The sequence below is a fragment of the Theobroma cacao genome, chromosome 2 (genome assembly GCF_053813885.1).
Source record: "Theobroma cacao isolate CCN51 chromosome 2, ASM5381388v1, whole genome shotgun sequence".
Classification (NCBI taxonomy): domain Eukaryota; kingdom Viridiplantae; phylum Streptophyta; class Magnoliopsida; order Malvales; family Malvaceae; genus Theobroma; species Theobroma cacao.
Genome location: NC_142640.1, coordinates 21,593,695 through 21,617,271, shown reverse-complemented (window position 1 = coordinate 21,617,271; position 23,577 = coordinate 21,593,695).

Genomic DNA, 23,577 nt, shown 5'->3' with positions numbered 1-23,577 from the left:
CTCTATTGATAGGAAAAGTCCATTTATTATCGCTAATGCCTTCAAAAGCCTTATTACTCGCTTTAAATGGTTTCATGATCTCATTATTGATTTTAAGATGAATTTTTTTATATTTTTTTTAAAACTGATTATAATTGAATGCTTAACTCAGGAAACGTGGGGCTAAAGCCTTCATTTGACATAAAAAAAGCATTTATGGTCATTCATGCCTTCAAAATCCTTATTACTCGCTTTCAATGGATTTATAGTCTCATTATTTATTTCAAGTTAAATTTTTTTACATTTTTAGTTGAAACAGTTTGAAATTGAATGTTTACCGCAGGAAACGTTTGGCTAAAACCCTCTAATAACAGGAAAAATACATTTATTGTCGCTCATGCCTTCAAAAGCCTTATTACTCGGTTTAAATGGTTTTATAATCTCATTATTGATTTCAAGTTGAATTTTTTATATTTTTTGTTAAAACAACTTATAATTGAATGCTTACCTTGGGAAACGTGAAGCTAAAACCCTCTATTGATAAGAAAAGTCCATTTACTATCGCTCATGCTTACAAAAGCCTTATTACTCGCTTTAAATGGTTTTATAATCTCATTATTGATTTCAAGTTGAATTTTTTACATATTTTATTAAAACAGATTATAATCGAATGCTTACCTTGGGAAACGTGAAGCTAAAACCCTCTATTGACAAGAAAAGTCCATTTATTGTCGCTCATGCCTCCAAAAGCCTTATTACTCGCTTTAAATGGTTTTATAATCTCATTATTGATTTTCAATTGAATTTTTTTATATTTTTATTTAAAACAGATTCAAATTGAGTGTTTACGTCAGGAAACGTTAAGCTAAAACTCTTTATTAACAGGAAAAATGCATTTAGTGTTGCTCATGCCTTCAAAAGCCTTATTACTCGCTTTAAGTGGTTTTATAATCTCATTATTGATTTCAAGTTGAATTTTTTGCATTTTTTGTTAAAACAGATTATAATTGAATGCTTACCATGGGAAACGTGAAGCTAAAACTCTCTATTGACAAGAAAAGTCCATTTATTATCGCTGATGCCTTCAAAAGCCTTATTACTCACTTTAAATGGTTTTATAATCTCATTATTGATTTCAAGTTGAATTTTTTACATTTTTTGTTAAAACAGATTATAATTGAATGCTTACCTTAAGAAACGTGAAGCTAAAACCCTCTATTGACGAGAAAAGTCCATTTATTGTCGCTCATGCCTTCAAAAGCCTTATTACTCGCTTTAAATGGTTTTATAATCTCATTATTGATTTCAAGTTGAATTTTTTACATTTTTTGTTAAAACAAATTATAATTGAATGCTTACCTTGGGAAACGTGAAGCTAAAACCCTCTATTGATAAGAAAAGTCCTTTTACTGTCGCTCATGCCTACAAAAGCCTTATTACTCGCTTTAAATGGTTTTATAATCTTATTAGTGATTTTAGATTGAGTTTTTTTATATTTTTATTTAAAATAGATTAAAATTGAGTGTTTACCTCAGGAAACGTTAGGCTAAAACCCTTTATTAACAGGAAAAATGCATTTATTGTCGCTCAAGCCTTCAAAAGCCTTATTATTCGCTTTAAATGGTTTTATAATCTCATTATTGGTTTCAAGTTGAATTTTTTACTTTTTTTGTTAAAACAGATTATAATTGAATGCTTTCCTTGGGACACGTGAGGTTAAAACTCTTTATTAACAGGAAAAATGCATTTAGTGTCGCTCATGCCTTCAAAAGCCTTATTACTCGCTTTAAATGGTTTTATAATCTCATTATTGATTTCAAGTTGAATTTTTTACATTTTTTGTTAAAACAGATTATAATTGAATGCTTACCTTGGGAAACGTGAATCTAAAACTCTCTATTGACAAGAAAAGTCCATTTATTATCGCTGATGCCTTCAAAAGCCTTATTACTCACTTTAAATGGTTTTATAATCTCATTATTGATTTCAAATTGAATTTTTTACATTTTTTGTTAAACAGATTATAATTGAATGCTTACCTTAAGAAACGTGAACCTAAAATCCTCTATTGACGAGAAAAGTCCATTTATTGTCGCTCATGCCTTCAAAAGCCTTATTACTCGCTTTAAATGGTTTTATAATCTCATTATTGATTTCAAGTTGAATTTTTTACATTTTTTGTTAAAACTTATTATAATTGAATGCTTATCTTGGGAAACATGAAGCTAAAACTTTCTATTAACAAGAAAAGTCCATTTATTATCGCTGATGCCTTCAAAAGCCTTATTACTCGCTTTAAATGGTTTTATAATCTCATTATTGATTTCAAGTTGAATATTTTACATATTTTATTAAAACAGATTATAATCGAATGCTTACCTTGGGAAACGTGAAGCTAAAACCCTCTATTGACAAGAAAAGTCCATTTATTGTCGCTCATGCCTCCAAAAGCCTTATTACTCGCTTTAAATGGTTTTATAATCTCATTATTGATTTTCAATTGAATTTTTTTATATTTTTATTTAAAACAGATTAAAATTGAGTGTTTATGTCAGGAAACGTTAGGCTAAAACTCTTTATTAACAGGAAAAATGCATTTAGTGTCGCTCATGCCTTCAAAAGCCTTATTACTCGCTTTAAATGGTTTTATAATCTCATTATTGATTTCAAGTTGAATTTTTTACATTTTTTGTTAAAACAGATTATAATTGAATGCTTACCTTGGGAAACGTGAATCTAAAACTCTCTATTGACAAGAAAAGTCCATTTATTATCGCTGATGCCTTCAAAAGCCTTATTACTCGCTTTAAATGGTTTTATAATCTTATTATTGATTTTAGATTGAGTTTTTTTATATTTTTATTTAAAATAGATTAAAATTGAGTGTTTACCTCAGGAAACGTTAGGCTAAAACCCTTTATTAACAGGAAAAATGCATTTATTGTCGCTCAAGCCTTCAAAAGCCTTATTACTCGCTTTAAATGGTTTTATAATCTCATTATTGGTTTCAAGTTGAATTTTTTACATTTTTTGTTAAAACAGATTATAATTGAATGCTTACCTTGGGAAACGTGAAGCTAAAACCCTCTATTGATAAGAAAAGTCCATTTACTGTCACTCATGCCTACAAAAGCCTTATTACTCGCTTTAAATGGTTTTATAATCTTATTATTGATTTTAGATTGAGTTTTTTTATATTTTTATTTAAAATAGAGTAAAATTGAGTGTTTACCTCAGGAAACGTTAGGCTAAAACCCTTTATTAACAGGAAAAATGCATTTATTGTCGCTCAAGCCTTCAAAAGCCTTATTACTCGCTTTAAATGGTTTTATAATCTCATTATTGGTTTCAAGTTGAATTTTTTACATTTTTTGTTAAAACAGATTATAATTGAATGCTTACCTTGGGAAACGTGAGGTTAAAACTCTCTATTGACGAAAAAAATTCCATTTATTATCGCTCATGCCTTCAAAAGCCTTATTACTCGCTTTAAATGGTTTCATGATCTCATTATTGATTTTAAGTTGAATTTTTTTAAATTTTTTTTAAAATAGATTGTAATTGAAAGTTTACCTCGGAAAACGTGTTGCTAAAGCCTTCATTTGACATAAAAAGTGCATTCATAGTCACTCATGCCTTCAAAATGTTTATTACTTGCTTTCAATGGTTTTATAGTCTCATTATTTATTTCAAGTTGAATTTTTTTACATCTTTTGTTAAAACAGATTATAATTGAATGCTTACCTTGGGAAACGTGAAGCTAAAACTCTCTATTGATAAGAAAAGTCCATTTACTGTCACTCATGCCTACAAAAGCCTTATTACTCGCTTTAAATGGTTTTATAATCTTATTATTGATTTTAGATTGAGTTTTTTTATATTTTTATTTAAAATAGAGTAAAATTGAGTGTTTACCTCAGGAAACGTTAGGCTAAAACCCTTTATTAACAGGAAAAATGCATTTATTGTCGCTCAAGCCTTCAAAAGCCTTATTACTCGCTTTAAGTGGTTTTATAATCTCATTATTGATTTCAAGTTGAATTGTTTACATTTTTTGTTAAAACAGATTATAATTGAATGCTTACCTTAAGAAACGTGAAGCTAAAACCCTCTATTGACGAGAAAAGTCCATTTATTGTCGCTCATGCCTTCAAAAGCCTTATTACTCGCTTTAAATGGTTTTATAATCTCATTATTGATTTCAAGTTGAATTTTTTACATTTTTTGTTAAAACAGATTATAATTGAATGCTTACCTTGGGAAACGTGAAGCTAAAACCCTCTATTGACAAGAAAAGTCCATTTACTGTCGCTCATGCCTACAAAAGCCTTATTACTCGCTTTAAATGGTTTTATAATCTCATTATTCATTTTAAATTGAATTTTTTAATATTTTTATTTAAAACAGATTAAAATTTAGTGTTTACCTCAGGAAACGTTAGGCTAAAACCCTTTATTAAAAGGAAAAATGCATTTATTGTCGCTCATGTCTTCGAAAGCCTTATTACTCGCTTTAAGTGGTTTTATAATATCATTCTTGATTTCAAGTTGAATTTTTTACATTTTTTGTTAAAACAGATTATAATTGAATGCTTACCATGGGAAACGTGAAGCTAAAACTCTCTATTGACAAGAAAAGTCCATTTATTATCGCTGATGCCTTCAAAAGCCTTATTACTCACTTTAAATGGTTTTATAATCTCATTATTGATTTCAAGTTGAATTTTTTACATTTTTTGTTAAAACAGATTATAATTGAATGCTTACCTTAAGAAACGTGAAGCTAAAACCCTCTATTGACGAGAAAAGTCCATTTATTGTCGCTCATGCCTTCAAAAGCCTTATTACTCGCTTTAAATGGTTTTATAATCTCATTATTGATTTCAAGTTGAATTTTTTACATTTTTTGTTAAAACAAATTATAATTGAATGCTTACCTTGGGAAACGTGAAGCTAAAACCCTCTATTGATAAGAAAAGTCCTTTTACTGTCGCTCATGCCTACAAAAGCCTTATTACTCGCTTTAAATGGTTTTATAATCTTATTAGTGATTTTAGATTGAGTTTTTTTATATTTTTATTTAAAATAGATTAAAATTGAGTGTTTACCTCAGGAAACGTTAGGCTAAAACCCTTTATTAACAGGAAAAATGCATTTATTGTCGCTCAAGCCTTCAAAAGCCTTATTATTCGCTTTAAATGGTTTTATAATCTCATTATTGGTTTCAAGTTGAATTTTTTACTTTTTTTGTTAAAACAGATTATAATTGAATGCTTTCCTTGGGACACGTGAGGTTAAAACTCTCTATTGACGAAAAAAATTTCATTTATTATCGCTCATGCCTTCAAAAGCCTTATTACTCGCTTTAAATGGTTTCATGATCTCATTATTGATTTTAAGTTGAATTTTTTTAAATTTCTTTTAAAATAGATTATAATTGAATGTTTACCTCGGAAAACGTGTTGCTAAAGCCTTCATTTGACATAAAAAGTGCATTTATAGTCACTCATGCCTTCAAAATCTTTATTACTTGCTTTCAATGGTTTTATAGTCTCATTATTGATTTCAAGTGGAATTTTTTTACATCTTTTGTTAAAACAGATTATAATTGAATGTTTTACCTTGGGAAACGTTAAGCTAAAACCCTATATTAATAGAAAAAGTCCATTTATTGTCGCTCATGCCTTCAAAAGGCTTATTACACGCTTTAAATGGTTTCCTAATCTCATTATTGATTTTGAGTTGAATTTTTTTACATTTTTTTAAAAACTAATTATAATTGAATGTTGACCTCGAGAAACGTGGGGCTAAAGCCCTCATTTCACATAAAAAGAGCATATATAGTCACTCATGCCTTCAAAATTGTTATTACTCGCTTTCAATGGTTTTATAGTCTCATTATTTATTTCAAGTTGAATTTTTTTACATTTTTAGTTGAAACAGTTTAAAATTGAATGTTTACCTCAGGAAACGTTTGGCTAAAACCCTCTATTAATAGGAAAAATGCATTTATTGTTGCCCATGCCTTCAAAAGCCTTATTACTCGCTTTAAGTGGTTTTATAATCTCATTATTGATTTCAAGTTGAATTTTTTACATTTTTTATTAAAACAGATTATAATTGAATGCTTACCATGGGAAACGTGAAGCTAAAACTCTCTATTGACAAGAAAAGTCCATTTATTATCGCTGATGCCTTCAAAAGCCTTATTACTCACTTTAAATGGTTTTATAATCTCATTATTGATTTCAAGTTGAATTTTTTACATTTTTTGTTAAAACAGATTATTATTGAATGCTTACCTTAAGAAACGTGAAGCTAAAACCCTCTATTGACGAGAAAAGTCCATTTATTGTCGCTCATGCCTTCAAAAGCCTTATTACTCGCTTTAAATGGTTTTATAATCTCATTATTGATTTCAAGTTGAATTTTTTACATTTTTTGTTAAAACAGATTATAATTGAATGCTTACCTTGGGAAACGTGAAGCTAAAATGCTCTATTGAAAGAAAAGTCCATTTACTGTCGCTCATGCCTACAAAAGCCTTATTACTCGCTTTAAATGGTTTTATAATCTCATTATTGATTTTAAATTGAATTTTTTTATATTTTTATTTAAAACAGATTAAAATTTAGTGTTTACCTCAGGAAACGTTAGGCTAAAACCCTTTATTAAAAGGAAAAATGCATTTATTGTCGCTCATGCCTTCGAAAGCCTTATTACTCGCTTTAAGTGGTTTTATAATATCATTATTGATTTCAAGTTGAATTTTTTACATTTTTTGTTAAAACAGATTATAATTGAATGCTTACCTTAAGAAACGTGAAGCTAAAACTCTCTATTGACAAGAAAAGTCCATTTATTATCGCTGATGCCTTCAAAAGCCTTATTACTCACTTTAAATGGTTTTATAATCTCATTATTGATTTCAAGTTGAATTTTTTACATTTTTTGTTAAACAGATTATAATTGAATGCTTACCTTAAGAAACGTGAACCTAAAATCCTCTATTGACGAGAAAAGTCCATTTATTGTCGCTCATGCCTTCAAAAGCCTTATTACTCGCTTTAAATGGTTTTATAATCTCATTATTGATTTCAAGTTGAATTTTTTATATTTTTTGTTAAAACAGATTATAATTGAATGCTTATCTTGGGAAACATGAAGCTAAAACTTTCTATTAACAAGAAAAGTCCATTTATTATCGCTGATGCCTTCAAAAGCCTTATTACTCGCTTTAAATGGTTTTATAATCTCATTATTGATTTCAAGTTGAATTTTTTACATATTTTATTAAAACAGATTATAATCGAATGCTTACCTTGGGAAACGTGAAGCTAAAACCCTCTATTGACAAGAAAAGTCCATTTATTGTCGCTCATGCCTCCAAAAGCCTTATTACTCGCTTTAAATGGTTTTATAATCTCATTATTGATTTTCAATTGAATTTTTTTATATTTTTATTTAAAACAGATTAAAATTGAGTGTTTACGTCAGGAAACGTTAAGCTAAAACTCTTTATTAACAGGAAAAATGCATTTAGTGTCGCTCATGCCTTCAAAAGCCTTATTACTCGCTTTAAATGGTTTTATAATCTCATTATTGATTTCAAGTTGAATGTTTTAGATTTTTTGTGAAAACAGATTATAATTGAATGCTTACCTTGGGAAACGTGAATCTAAAACTCTCTATTGACAAGAAAAGTCCATTTATTATCGCTGATGCCTTCAAAAGCCTTATTACTCGCTTTAAATGGTTTTATAATCTCATTATTGATTTCAAGTTGAATTTTTTACATTTTTTGTTAAAACAAATTATAATTGAATGCTTACCTTGGGAAACGTGAAGCTAAAACCCTCTATTAATAAGAAAAGTCCATTTACTGTCGCTCATGCCTACAAAAGCCTTATTACTCGCTTTAAATGGTTTTATAATCTTATTATTGATTTTAGATTGAGTTTTTTTATATTTTTCTTTAAAATAGATTAAAATTGAGTGTTTACCTCAGGAAACGTTAGGCTAAAACCCTTTATTAACAGGAAAAATGTATTTATTGTCGCTCAAGCCTTCAAAAGCCTTATTACTCGCTTTAAATGGTTTTATAATCTCATTATTGGTTTCAAGTTGAATTTTTTACATTTTTTGTTAAAACAAATTATAATTGAATGCTTACCTTGGGAAACGTGAGGTTAAAACTCTCTATTGACGAAAAAAATTCCATTTATTATCGCTCATGCCTTCAAAAGCCTTATTACTCGCTTTAAATGGTTTCATGATCTCATTATTGATTTTAAGTTGAATTTTTTTAAATTTCTTTTAAAATAGATTATAATTGAATGTTTACCTCGGAAAACGTGTTGCTAAAGCGTTCATTTGACATAAAAAGTGCATTCATAGTCACTCATGCCTTCAAAATCTTTATTACTTGCTTTCAATGGTTTTATAGTCTCATTATTGATTTCAAGTGGAATATTTTTACATCTTTTGTTAAAACAGATTATAATTGAATGTTTACCTTGGGAAATGTTAGGCTAAAACCCTATATTAATAGAAAAAGTCCATTTATTGTCACTCATGCCTTTAGAAGGCTTATTACACGCTTTAAATGGTTTCCTAATCTCATTATTGATTTTGAGTTGAATTTTTTTACATTTTTTTAAAAACTAATTATAATTGAATGTTGACCTCGAGAAACGTGGGGCTAAAGCCCTCATTTGACATAAAAAGAGCATTTATAGTCACTTATGCCTTCAAAATCCTTATTACTCGCTTTCAATGGTTTTATAGTCTCATTATTTATTTCAAGTTGAATTTTTTTACATTTTTAGTTGAAACAGTTTAAAATTGAATGTTTACCTCAGGAAATGTTTGGCTAAAACCCTCTATTAATAGGAAAAATGTATTTATTGTCGCTCAAGCCTTCAAAAGCCTTATTACTCCCTCTCATTATTTTTATAATCTCATTATTGGTTTCAAGTTGAATTTTTTACATTTTTTGTTAAAACAGATTATAATTGAATGCTTACCTTGGGAAACGTGAGGTTAAAACTCTCTATTGACGAAAAAAATTCCATTTATTATCGCTCATGCCTTCAAATGCCTTATTACTCGCTTTAAATGGTTTCATGATCTCATTATTGATTTTAAGTTGAATTTTTTTAAATTTCTTTTAAAATAGATTATAATTGAATGTTTACCTCGGAAAACGTGTTGCTAAAGCCTTCATTTGACATAAAAAGTGCATTCATAGTCACTCATGCCTTCAAAATCTTTATTACTTACTTTCAATGGTTTTATAGTCTCATTATTGATTTCAAGTGGTATTTTTTTACATCTTTTGTTAAAACAGATTATAATTGAATGTTTACCTTCGAAAATGTTAAGCTAAAACCCTATATTAATAGAAAAAGTCCATTTATTGTCGCTCATGCCTTTGAAAGGCTTATTACACGCTTTAAATGGTTTCCTAATCTCATTATTGATTTTGAGTTGAATTTCTTTATATTTTTTTAAAAACTAATTATAATTGAATGTTGACCTCGAGAAACGTGGGGCTAAAGCCCTCATTTGACATAAAAAGAGCATTTATAGTCACTTATGCCTTCAAAAGCCTTATTACTCGCTTTAACTGGTTTTATAATCTCATTAGTGATTTCAAGTTAAATTTTTTACATTTTTTGTTAAAACAGATTATAATTGAATGCTTACCATGGGAAACGTGAAGCTAAAACTCTCTATTGACAAGAAAAGTCCATTTATTATCGCTGATGCCTTCAAAAGCTTTATTACTCACTTTAAATGGTTTTATAATCTCATTATTGATTTCAAGTTGAATTTTTTACATTTTTTGTTAAACAGATTATAATTGAATGCTTACCTTAAGAAACGTGAAGCTAAAACCCTCTATTGACGAGAAAAGTCAATTTATTGTCGCTCATGCCTTCAAAAGCCTTATTACTCGCTTTAAATGGTTTTATAATCTCATTATTGATTTCAAGTTGAATTTTTTACATTTTTTGTTAAAACAGATTATAATTAAATGCTTATCTTGGGAAACATGAAGCTAAAACTTTCTATTAACAAGAAAAGTCCATTTATTATCGCTGATACTTTCAAAAGCCTTATTACTCGCTTTAAATGGTTTTATAATCTCATTATTGATTTCAAGTTGAATTTTTTACATATTTTATTAAAACAGATTATAATCGAATGCTTACCTTGGGAAACGTGAAGCTAAAACCCTCTATTGACAAGAAAAGTCCATTTATTGTCGCTCATGCCTCCAAAAGCCTTATTACTCGCTTTAAATGGTTTTATAATCTCATTATTGATTTTCAATTGAATTTTTTTATATTTTTATTTAAAACAGATTCAAATTGAGTGTTTACGTCAGGAAACGTTAAGCTAAAACTCTTTATTAACAGGAAAAATGCATTTAGTGTTGCTCATGCCTTCAAAAGCCTTATTACTCGCTTTAAGTGGTTTTATAATCTCATTATTGATTTCAAGTTGAATTTTTTGCATTTTTTGTTAAAACAGATTAAAATTGAATGCTTACCATAGGAAACGTGAAGCTAAAACTCTCTATTGACAAGAAAAGTTCATTTATTATCGCTGATGCCTTCAAAAGCCTTATTACTCACTTTAAATGGTTTTATAATCTCATTATTGATTTCAAGTTGAATTTTTTACATTTTTTGTTAAAACAGATTATAATTGAATGCTTACCTTAAGAAACGTGAAGCTAAAACCCTCTATTGACGAGAAAAGTCCATTTATTGTTGCTCATGCCTACAAAAGCCTTATTACTCGCTTTAAATGGTTTTATAATCTCATTATTGATTTTAAATTGAATTTTTTTATATTTTTATTTAAAACAGATGAAAATTGAGTGTTTACCTCAGGAAACGTTAGGCTAAAGCCCTTTATTAGCAGGAAAAATGCATTTATTGTCGCTCATGCCTTCGAAAGCCTTATTACTCTCTATAAATGGTTTTATAATCTCATTATGGATTTCAAGTTGAATTTTTTACATTTTTTGTTAAAACAAATTATAATTGAATGCTTACCTTGGGAAACGTGAAGCTAAAATCCTCTATTGACAAGAAAAGTCCATTTACTATCGCTCATGCTTACAAAAGCCTTATTACTCGCTTTAAATGGTTTTACAATCTCATTATTGATTTTAGATTGAACTTTTTTCTATTTTTAATTAAAACAGATTAAAATTGAGTGTTTACCTTAGAAAACATTAAGCTAAAACCCTCTATTAACAGGAAAAGTCCATTTATTGTCGCTCATGCCTTCAAAAGCCTTATTAGTCGCTTTAAATGGTTTTATAATCTCATTATTGATTTCAAGTTGAATTTTTTACATTTTTTGTTAAAACAGATTATAATTGAATGCTTACCTTGGGAAACGTGAAGCTAAAACCCTCTATTGACAAGAAAAGTCCATTTATTATCGCTCATGCCTTCAAAAGCCTTATTAGTTGATTTAAATGGTTTCATAATCTCATTATTGATTTCAAGTTGAATTTTTTATATTTTTTGTTAAAACAAATTATAATTGAATGCTTACCTTAAGAAACGTGAAGCTAAAACCCTCTATCGACGAGAAAAGTCCATTTACTGTCGCTTATGCCTACAAAAGCCTTATTACTCGCTTTAAATGGTTTTATAATCTCATTATTTATTTTAAATTGAATTTTTTTATATTTTTATTTAAAACAGATTAAAATTGAGTGTTTACCTCAGGAAACGTTAGGCTAAAACCCTTTATTAACAGGAAAAATGCATTTATTGTTGCTCATGCCTTCGAAAGCCTTATTACTCGCTATAAATGGTTTTATAATCTCATTTTTGATTTCAACTTGAATTTTTTACATTTTTTGTTAAAACAGATTATAATTGAATGCTTACCTTGGGAAGCATGAAGCTAAAACTCTCTATTGATAGGAAAAGTCCATTTATTATCGCTAATGCCTTCAAAAGCCTTATTACTCGCTTTAAATGGTTTCATGATCTCATTATTGATTTTAAGATGAATTTTTTTATATTTTTTTTAAAACTGATTATAATTGAATGCTTAACTCAGGAAACGTGGGGCTAAAGCCTTCATTTGACATAAAAAAAGCATTTATGGTCATTCATGCCTTCAAAATCCTTATTACTCGCTTTCAATGGATTTATAGTCTCATTATTTATTTCAAGTTAAATTTTTTTACATTTTTAGTTGAAACAGTTTGAAATTGAATGTTTACCGCAGGAAACGTTTGGCTAAAACCCTCTAATAACAGGAAAAATACATTTATTGTCGCTCATGCCTTCAAAAGCCTTATTACTCGGTTTAAATGGTTTTATAATCTCATTATTGATTTCAAGTTGAATTTTTTATATTTTTTGTTAAAACAACTTATAATTGAATGCTTACCTTGGGAAACGTGAAGCTAAAACCCTCTATTGATAAGAAAAGTCCATTTACTATCGCTCATGCTTACAAAAGCCTTATTACTCGCTTTAAATGGTTTTATAATCTCATTATTGATTTTAAATTGAATTTTTTTCTATTTTTAATTAAAACAGATTAAAATTGAGTGTTTACCTCAGGAAACGTTAAGCTAAAACCCTCTATTAACAGGAAAAGTCCATTTATTGTCGCTCATGCCTTCAAAAGCCTTATTAGTGGCTTTAAATAGTTTTATAATCTCATTATTGATTTCAAGTTGAATTTTCTATATTTTTTGTTAAAACAAATTATAATTGAATGCTTACCTTAAGAAACGTGAAGCTAAAACCCTCTATTGACGAGAAAAGTCCATTTACTGTCGCTCATGCCTATAAAAGCCTTATTACTCGCTTTAAATGGTTTTATAATCTCATTATTGATTTTAAATTGAATTTTTTTATATTTTTATTTAAAACAGATTAAAATTTAGTGTTTACCGCAGGAAACGTTAGGCTAAAACCCTTTATTAAAAGGAAAAATGCATTTATTGTCGCTCATGCCTTCGACAGCCTTATTACTCGCTTTAAGTGGTTTTATAATCTCATTATTGATTTCAAGTTGAATTTTTTACATTTTCTGTTAAAACAGATTATAATTGAATGCTTACCATGGGAAACGTGAAGCTAAAACTCTCTATTGACAAGAAAAGTCCATTTATTATCGTTGATGCCTTCAAAAGCCTTATTACTCACTTTAAATGGTTTTATAATCTCATTATTGATTTCAAGTTGAATTTTTTACATTTTTTGTTAAAACCGATTATAATTGAATGCTTACCTTATGAAACGTGAAGCTAAAACCCTCTATTGACGAGAAAAGTCTATTTATTGTCGCTGTTGCCTTCAAAAGCCTTATTACTCGCTTTAAATGGTTTTATAATCTCATTATTGATTTCAAGTTGAATTTTTTACATTTTTTGTTAAAACAGATTATAATTGAATGCTTACCTTGGGAAACATGAAGCTAAAACTTTCTATTAACAAGAAAAGTCCATTTATTATCGCTGATGCTTTCAAAAGCCTTATTACTCGCTTTAAATGGTTTTATAATCTCATTATTGATTTCAAGTTGAATTTTTTACATATTTTATTAAAACAGATTATAATCGAATGCTTACCTTGGGAAACGTGAAGCTAAACCCCTCTATTGACAAGAAAAGTCCATTTACTGTCGCTCATGCCTACAAAAGCCTTATTACTCGCTTTAAATGGTTTTATAATCTCATTATTGATTTTAAATTGAATTTTTTCTATTTTTAATTAAAACAGATTAAAATTGAGTGTTTACCTTAGGAAACATTAAGCTAAAACCCTCTATTAACAAGAAAAGTCCATTTACTGTCGCTCATGCCTACAAAAGCCTTATTACTCGCTTTAAATGGTTTTATAATCTCATTATTGATTTTAAATTGAATTTTTTTCTATTTTTAATTAAAACAGATTAAAATTGAGTGTTTACCTTAGGAAACATTAAGCTAAAACCCTCTATTAACAGGAAAAGTCCATTTATTGTCGCTCATGGCTTCAAAAGCCTTATTAGTCGCTTTAAATGGTTTTATAATCTCATTATTGATTTCAAGTTCAATTTTTTACATTTTTTGTTAAAACAGATTCTAATTGAATGCTTACCTTGGGAAACATGAAGCTAAAACTTTCTATTAACAAGAAAAGTCCATTTATTATCGCTGATGCCTTCAAAAGCCTTATTACTCGCTTTAAATGGTTTTATAATCTCATTATTGATTTCAAGTTGAATTTTTTACATATTTTATTAAAACAGATTATAATCGAATGCTTACCTTGGGAAACGTGAAGCTAAAACCCTCTATTGACAAGAAAAGTCCATTTACTGTCGCTCATGCCTACAAAAGCCTTATTACTCGCTTTAAATGGTTTTATAATCTCATTATTGATTTTAAATTGAATTTTTTTCTATTTTTAATTAAAACAGATTAAAATTGAGTGTTTACCTTAGGAAACATTAAGCTAAAACCCTCTATTAACAGGAAAAGTCCATTTATTGTCGCTCATGCCTTCAAAAGCCTTATTAGTCGCTTTAAATGGTTTTATAATCTCATTATTGATTTCAAGTTGAATTTTTTACATTTTTTGTTAAAACAGATTATAATTGAATGCTTACCTTGGGAAACATGAAGCTAAAACTTTCTATTAACAAGAAAAGTCCATTTATTATCGCTAATGCCTTCAAAAGCCTTATTACTCGCTTTAAATGGTTTTATAATCTCATTATTGATTTCAAGTTGAATTTTTTACATATTTTATTAAAACAGATTATAATCGAATGCTTACCTTGGGAAACGTGAAGCTAAAACCCTCTATTGACAAGAAAAGTCCATTTACTGTCGCTCATGCCTACAAAAGCCTTATTACTCACTTTAAATTGTTTTATAATCTCATTATTGATTTTAGATTGAATTTTTTTCTGTTTTTAATTAAAACAGATTAAAATTGAGTGTTTACCTTAGGAAAAATTAAGCTAAAACCCTCTATTAACAGGAAAAGTCCATTTATTGTCGCTCATGCCTTCAAAAGCCTTATTAGTCGCTTTAAATGGTTTTATAATCTCATTATTGATTTCAAGTTGAATTTTTTACATTTTTTGTTAAAACAGATTATAATTGAATGCTTACCTTGGGAAACATGAAGCTAAAACTTTCTATTAACAAGAAAAGTCCATTTATTATCGCTGATGCCTTCAAAAGCCTTATTACTCGCTTTAAATGGTTTTATAATCTCATTATTGATTTCAAGTTGAATTTTTTACATATTTTATTAAAACAGATTATAATCGAATGCTTACCTTGGGAAACGTGAAGCTAAAACCCTCTATTGACAAGAAAAGTCCATTTACTGTCGCTCATGCCTACAAAAGCCTTATTACTCGCTTTAAATGGTTTTATAATCTCATTATTGATTTTAAATTGAATTTTTTTCTATTTTTAATTAAAACAGATTAAAATTGAGTGTTTACCTTAGGAAACATTAAGCTAAAACCCTCTATTAACAGGAAAAGTCCATTTATTGTCGCTCATACCTTCAAAAGCCTTATTAGTCGCTTTAAATGGTTTTATAATCTCATTATTGATTTCAAGTTCAATTTTTTACATTTTTTGTTAAAACAGATTATAATTGAATGCTTACCTTGGGAAACATGAAGCTAAAACTTTCTATTAACAAGAAAAGTCCATTTATTATCGCTGATGCCTTCAAAAGCCTTATTACTCGCTTTAAATGGTTTTATAATCTCATTATTGATTTCAAGTTGAATTTTTTACATATTTTATTAAAACAGATTATAATCGAATGCTTACCTTGGGAAACGTGAAGCTAAAACCCTCTATTGACAAGAAAAGTCCATTTACTGTCGCTCATGCCTACAAAAGCCTTATTACTCGCTTTAAATGGTTTTATAATCTCATTATTGATTTTCACTTGAATTTTTTTATATTTTTATTTAAAACAAATTAAAATTGAGTGTTTACGTCAGGATACGTTAAGCTAAAACCCTTTATTAACAGGAAAAATGCATTTAGTGTCGCTCATGCCTTCAAAAGCCTTATTACTCGCTTTAAATGGTTTTATAATCTCATTATTGATTTCAAGTTGAATTTTTAACATTTTTTGTTAAAACAGATTATAATTGAATGCTTACCTTGGGAAACGTGAAGCTAAAACTCTCTATTGACAAGAAAAGTCCATTTATTATCGCTGATGCCTTCAAAAGCCTTATTACTCGCTTTAAATGGTTTTATAATCTCATTATTGATTTCAAGTTGAATTTTTTACATTTTTTGTTAAAACAGATTATAATTGAATGCTTACCTTGGGAAACATGAAGCTAAAACTTTCTATTAACAAGAAAAGTCCATTTATTATCGCTGATGCCTTCAAAAGCCTTATTACTCGCTTTAAATGGTTTTATAATCTCATTATTGATTTCAAGTTGAATTTTTTACATATTTTATTAAAACAGATTATAATCGAATGCTTACCTTGGGAAACGTGAAGCTAAAACCCTCTATTGACAAGAAAAGTCCATTTACTGTCGCTCATGCCTACAAAAGCCTTATTACTCGCTTTAAATGGTTTTATAATCTCATTATTGATTTTCACTTGAATTTTTTTATATTTTTATTTAAAACAGATTAAAATTGAGTGTTTACGTCAGGATACGTTAAGCTAAAACCCTTTATTAACAGGAAAAATGCATTTAGTGTCGCTCATGCCTTCAAAAGCCTCATTACTCGCTTTAAATGGTTTTATAATCTCATTATTGATTTCAAGTTGAATTTTTAACATTTTTTGTTAAAACAGATTATAATTGAATGCTTACCTTGGGAAACGTGAAGCTAAAACTCTCTATTGACAAGAAAAGTCCATTTATTATCGCTGATGCCTTCAAAAGCCTTATTACTCGCTTTAAATGGTTTTATAATCTCATTATTGATTTTCAATTGAATTTTTTTATATTTTTATTTAAAACAGATTAAAATTGAGTGTTTACGTCAGGAAACGTTAAGCTAAAACCCTTTATTAACAGGAAAAATGCATTTAGTGTCGCTCATGCCTTCAAAAGCCTTATTACTCGCTTTAAATGGTTTCATGATCTCATTATTGATTTTAAGTTGAATTTTTTTAAATTTTTTTTAAAATAGATTATAATTGAATGTTTACCTCGGAAAACCTGTTGCTAAAGCCTTCATTTGACATAAAAAGTGCATTCATAGTCACTCATACCTTCAAAATCTTTATTACTTGCTTTCAATGATTTTATAGTCTCATTATTGATTTCAAGTGGAATTTTTTTACATCTTTTGTTAAAACAGATTATAATTGAATGTTTACCTTGGGAAACGTTAAGCTAAAACCCTCTATTAATAGAAAAAGTCCATTTATTGTCGCTCATGCCTTTAAAAGGCTTATTACACGCTTTAAATGGTTTCCTAATCTCATTATTGATTTTGAGTTGAATTTTTTTACATTTTTTTAAAAACTAATTATAATTGAATGTTAACCTCGAGAAACGTGGGGCTAAAGCCCTCATTTGACATAAAAAGAGCATTTATAGTCACTTATGCCTTCAAAATCCTTATTACTCGCTTTCAATGGTTTTATAGTCTCATTATTTATTTCAAGTTGAATTTTTTTACATTTTTAGTTGAAACAGTTTAAAATTGAATGTTTACCTCAGGAAACGTTTGGCTAAAACCCTCTATTAATAGGAAAAATGCGGTAATTGTTGCCCATGCCTTCAAAAGCCTTATTACTCGCTTTAAGTGGTTTTATAATCTCATTATTGATTTCAAGTTGAATTTTTTACATTTTTTGTTAAAACAGATTATAATTGAATGCTTACCATAGGAAACGTGATGCTAAAACTCTCTATTGACAAGAAAAGTTCATTTATTATCGCTGATGCCTTCAAAAGCCTTATTACTCGCTTTAAATGGTTTTATAATCTCATTATTGATTTCAAGTTGAATTTTTTACATTTTTTGTTAAAACAGATTATAATTGAATGCTTACCTTAAGAAACGTGAAGCTAAAACCCTCTATTGACGAGAAAAGTCCATTTATTGTCGCTCATGCCTACAAAAGCCTTATTACTCGCTTTAAATGGTTTTATAATCTCATTATTGATTTTAAATTGAATTTTTTTATATTTTTATTTAAAACAGATGAAAATTGAGTGTTTACCTCAGGAAACGTTAGGCTAAAACCCTTTATTAGCAGGAAAAATGCATTTATTGTCGCTCATGCCTTCGAAAGCCTTATTACTCTCTATAAATGGTTTTATAATCTCATTATGGATTTCAAGTTGAATTTTTAACATTTTTTGTTAAAACAAATTATAATTGAATGCTTACCTTGGGAAACGTGAAGCTAAAACCCTCTATTGACAAGAAAAGTCCATTTACTGTCGCTCATGCTTACAAAAGCCTTATTACTCGCTTTAAATGGTTTTATAATTTCATTATTGATTCTAAATTGAATTTTTTTCTATTTTTAATTAAAACAGATTAAAATAGAGTGTTTACCTCATGAAACGTTAAGCTAAAGCCCTCTATTAACAGGAAAAGTCCATTTATTGTCGCTCATGCCTTCAAAAGCCTTATTAGTCGCTTTAAATGGTTTTATAATCTCATTATTGATTTCAAGTTGAATTTTTTATATTTTTTGTTAAAACAAATTATAATTGAATGCTTACCTTAAGAAACGTGAAGCTAAAACCCTCTATTGACGAGAAAAGTCCATTTACTGTCGCTCATGCCTACAAAAGCCTTATTACTCGCTTTAAATTGTCTTATAATCTCATTATTGATTTTAAATTGAATTTTTTTATATTTTTATTTAAAACAGATTAAAATTGAGTGTTTACCTCAGGAAACGTTAGGCTAAAACCCTTTATTAACAGGAAAAATGCATTTATTGTCGCTCATGCCTTCGAAAGCCTTATTACTCGCTATAAATTGTTTTATAATCTCATTATTGATTTCAAGTTGAATTTTTTACATTTTTTGTTAAAACAGATTATAATTGAATGCTTACCTTGGGAAGCATGAAGCTAAAACTCTCTAGTGACAGGAAAAGTCCATTTATTATCGCTAATGCCTTCAAAAGCCTTATTACTCGCTTTAAATGGTTTCATGATCTCATTATTGATTTTAAGATGAATTTTTTAATATTTTTTTTAAAACTGATTATAATTGAATGCTTAACTCAGGAAACGTGGGGCTAAAGCCTTCATTTGACATAAAAAAAGCATTTATGGTCATTCATGCCTTCAAAATCCTTATTACTCGCTTTCAATGGATTTATAGTCTCATTATTTATTTCAAGTTAAATTTTTTTACATTTTTAGCTTAAACAGTTTGAAATTGAATGTTTACCGCATGAAACGTTTGGCTAAAACCCTCTATTAACAGGAAAAATGCATTTATTGTCGCTCATGCCTTCAAAAGCCTTATTACTCGGTTTAAATGGTTTTATAATCTCATTATTCATTTCAAGTTGAATTTTTTATAATTTTTGTTAAAACAAATTATAATTGAATGCTTACCTTGGGAAACGTAAAGCTAAAATCCTCTATTGACAAGAAAAGTCCATTTACTGTCGCTCATGCTTACAAAAGCCTTATTACTCGCTTTAAATGGTTTTATAATCTCATTATTGATTTGAAATTGAATTTTTTTCTATTTTTGATTAAAACAGATTAAAATTGAGTGTTTACCTTAGGAAACATTAAGCTAAAACCCTCTATTAAATGGAAAAGTCCATTTATTGTCGCTCATGCCTTCAAAAGCCTTATTAGTCGCTTTAAATGGTTTTATAATCTCATTATTGATTTCAAGTTGAATTTTTTACATTTTTTGTTAAAACAGATTATATTTGAATGCTTACCTTGGAAAACGTGAAGCTAAAACCCTCTATTGACAAGAAAAGTCCATTTACTATCGCTCATGCTTACAAAAGCCTTATTACTCGCTTTAAATGGTTTTATAATTTCATTATTGATTTTAAATTGAATTTTTTTCTATTTTTAATTAAAACAGATTAAAATTGAGCGTTTACCTCAGGAAACGTTAAGCTAAAACCCTCTATTAACAGGAAAAGTCCATTTATTGTCGCTCATGCCTTCAAAAGCCTTATTAGTCGCTTTAAATGGTTTTATAATCTCATTATTGATTTCAAGTTGAATTTTTTATATTTTTTGTTAAAACAAATTATAATTGAATGCTTACCTTAAGAAACGTGAAGCTAAAACCCTCTATTGACGAGAAAAGTCCATTTACTGTCGCTTATGCCTACAAAAGCCTTATTACTCGCTTTAAATGGTTTTATAATCTCATTATTGATTTTAAATTGAATTTTTTTATATTTTTATTTAAAACAGATTAAAATTGAGTGTTTACCTCAGGAAACATTAGGCTAAAACCCTTTATTAACAGGAAAAATGCATTTATTGTTGCTCATGCCTTCGAAAGCCTTATTACTCGCTATAAATGGTTTTATAATCTCATTATTGATTTCAAGTTGAATTTTTTACATTTTTTGTTAAAACAGATTATAATTGAATGCTTACCTTGGGAAGCATGAAGCTAAAACTCTCTATTGACAGGAAAAGTCCATTTATTATCGCTAATGCCTTCAAAAGCCTTATTACTCGCTTTAAATGGTTTCATGATCTCATTATTAATTTTAAGATGAATTTTTTTATATTTTTTTTAAAACTGATTATAATTGAATGCTTAACTCAGGAAACGTGGGGCTAAAGCCTTCATTTGACATAAAAAAAGCATTTATGGTCATTCATGCCTTCAAAATCCTTATTACTCGCTTTCAATGGATTTATAGTCTCATTATTTATTTCAAGTTAAATTTTTTTACATTTTTAGTTGAAACAGTTTGAAATTGAATGTTTACCGCAGGAAACGTTTGGCTAAAACCCTCTATTAACAGGAAAAATGCATTTATTGTCGCTCATGCCTTCAAAAGCCTTATTACTCGGTTTAAATGGTTTTATAATCTCATTATTGATTTCAAGTTGAATTTTTTATATTTTTTGTTAAAACAACTTATAATTGACTGCTTACCTTGGGAAACGTGAAGTTAAAACCCTCTATTGACAAGAAAAGTCCATTTACTATCGCTCATGCTTACAAAAGCCTTATTACTCGCTTTAAATGGTTTTATAATCTCATTATTGATTTTAAATTGAATTTTTTTATATTTTTATTTAAAACAGATTAAAATTGAGTGTTTACCTCAGGAAACATTAGGCTAAAACCCTTTATTAACAGGAAAAATGCATTTATTGTTGCTCATGCCTTCGAAAGCCTTATTACTCGCTATAAATGGTTTTATAATCTCATTATTGATTTCAAGTTGAATTTTTTACATATTTTGTTAAAACAGATTATAATTGAATGCTTACCTTGGGAAGCATGAAGCTAAAACTCTCTATTGACAGGAAAAGTCCATTTATTATCGCTAATACCTTCAAAAGCCTTATTACTCGCTTTAAATGGTTTCATGATCTCATTATTAATTTTAAGATGAATTTTTTTATATTTTTTTTAAAACTGATTATAATTGAATGCTTAACTCAGGAAACGTGGGGCTAAAGCCTTCATTTGACATAAAAAAAGCATTTATGGTCATTCATGCCTTCAAAATCCTTATTACTCGCTTTCAATGGATTTATAGTCTCATTATTTATTTCAAGTTAAATTTTTTTACATTTTTAGTTGAAACAGTTTGAAATTGAATGTTTACCGCAGGAAACGTTTGGCTAAAACCCTCTATTAACAGGAAAAATGCATTTATTGTCGCTCATGCCTTCAAAAGCCTTATTACTCGGTTTAAATGGTTTTATAATCTCATTATTGATTTCAAGTTGAATTTTTTATATTTTTGTTAAAACAACTTGTAATTGAATGCTTACCTTGAGAAACGTGAAGTTAAAACCCTCTATTGACAAGAAAAGTCCATTTACTATCGCTCATGCTTACAAAAGCCTTATTACTCGCTTTAAATGGTTTTATAATCTCATTATTGATTTTACATTGAATTTTTTTCTCTTTTTAATTAAAACAGATTAAAATTGAGTGTTTACCTTAGGAAACGTTAAGCTAAAGCCCTCTATTAACAGGAAAAGTCCATTTATTGTCGCTCATGCCTTCAAAAGCCTTATTAGTGGCTTTAAATGGTTTTATAATCTCATTATTGATTTCAAGTTGAATTTTTTATATTTTTTGTTAAAACAAATTATAATTGAATGCTTACCTTAAGAAACGTGAAGCTAAAACCCTCTATTAACGAGAAAAGTCCATTTACTGTCGCTCATGCCTACAAAAGCCTTATTACTCGCTTTAAATGGTTTTATAATCTCATTATTGATTTCAAGTTGAATTTTTTACATATTTTATTAAAACAGATTATAATCGAATGCTTACCTTGGGAAACGTGAAGCTAAAACCCTCTATTGACAGGAAAAGTCCATTTATTATCGCTGATGCCTTCAAAAGCCTTATTACTCGCTTTAAATGGTTTTATAATCTCATTATTGATTTTAAATTGAATTTTTTTCTCTTTTTAATTAAAACAGATTAAAATTGAGTGTTTACCTTAGGAAACATTAAGCTAAAACCCTATATTAACAGGAAAAGTCCATTTATTGTCGCTCATGCCTTCAAAAGCCTTATTGTCGCTTTAAATGGTTTTATAATCTTATTATTGATTTCAAGTTGAATTTTTTACATTTTTTGTTAAAACAGATTATAATTGAATGCTTACCTTGGGAAACATGAAGCTAAAACTTTCTATTAACAAGAAAAGTCCATTTATTATCGCTGATGCCTTCAAAAGCCTTATTACTCGCTTTAAATGGTTTTATAATCTCATTATTGATTTCAAGTTGAATTTTTTACATATTTTATTAAAACATATTATAATCGAATGCTTACCTTGGGAAACGTGAAGCTAAAACCCTCTATTGACAAGAAAAGTCCATTTACTGTCGCTCATGCCTACAAAAGCCTTATTACTCGCTTTAAATGGTTTTATAATCTCATTATTGATTTTCACTTGAATTTTTTTATATTTTTATTTAAAACAGATTAAAATTGAGTGTTTACGTCAGGAAACGTTAAGCTAAAACCCTTTATTAACAGGAAAAATGCATTTAGTGTCACTCATGCCTTCAAAAGCCTTATTACTCGATTTAAATGGTTTTATAATCTCATTATTGATTTCAAGTTGAATTTTTTACATTTTCTGTTAAAACAGATTATAATTGAATGCTTACCTTGGGAAACGTGAAGCTAAAACACTCTATTGACAAGAAAAGTCCATTTATTATCGCTGATGCCTTCAAAAGCCTTATTACTCGCTTTAAATGGTTTTATAATCTCATTATTGATTTTAAATTGAATTTTTTTCTATTTTTAATTACAACAGATTAAAATTGAGTGTTTACCTTAGGAAATATTAAGCTAAAACCCTCTATTAACAGGAAAAGTCCATTTATTGTCGCTCATGCCTTCAAAAGCCTTATTAGTCGCTTTAAATGG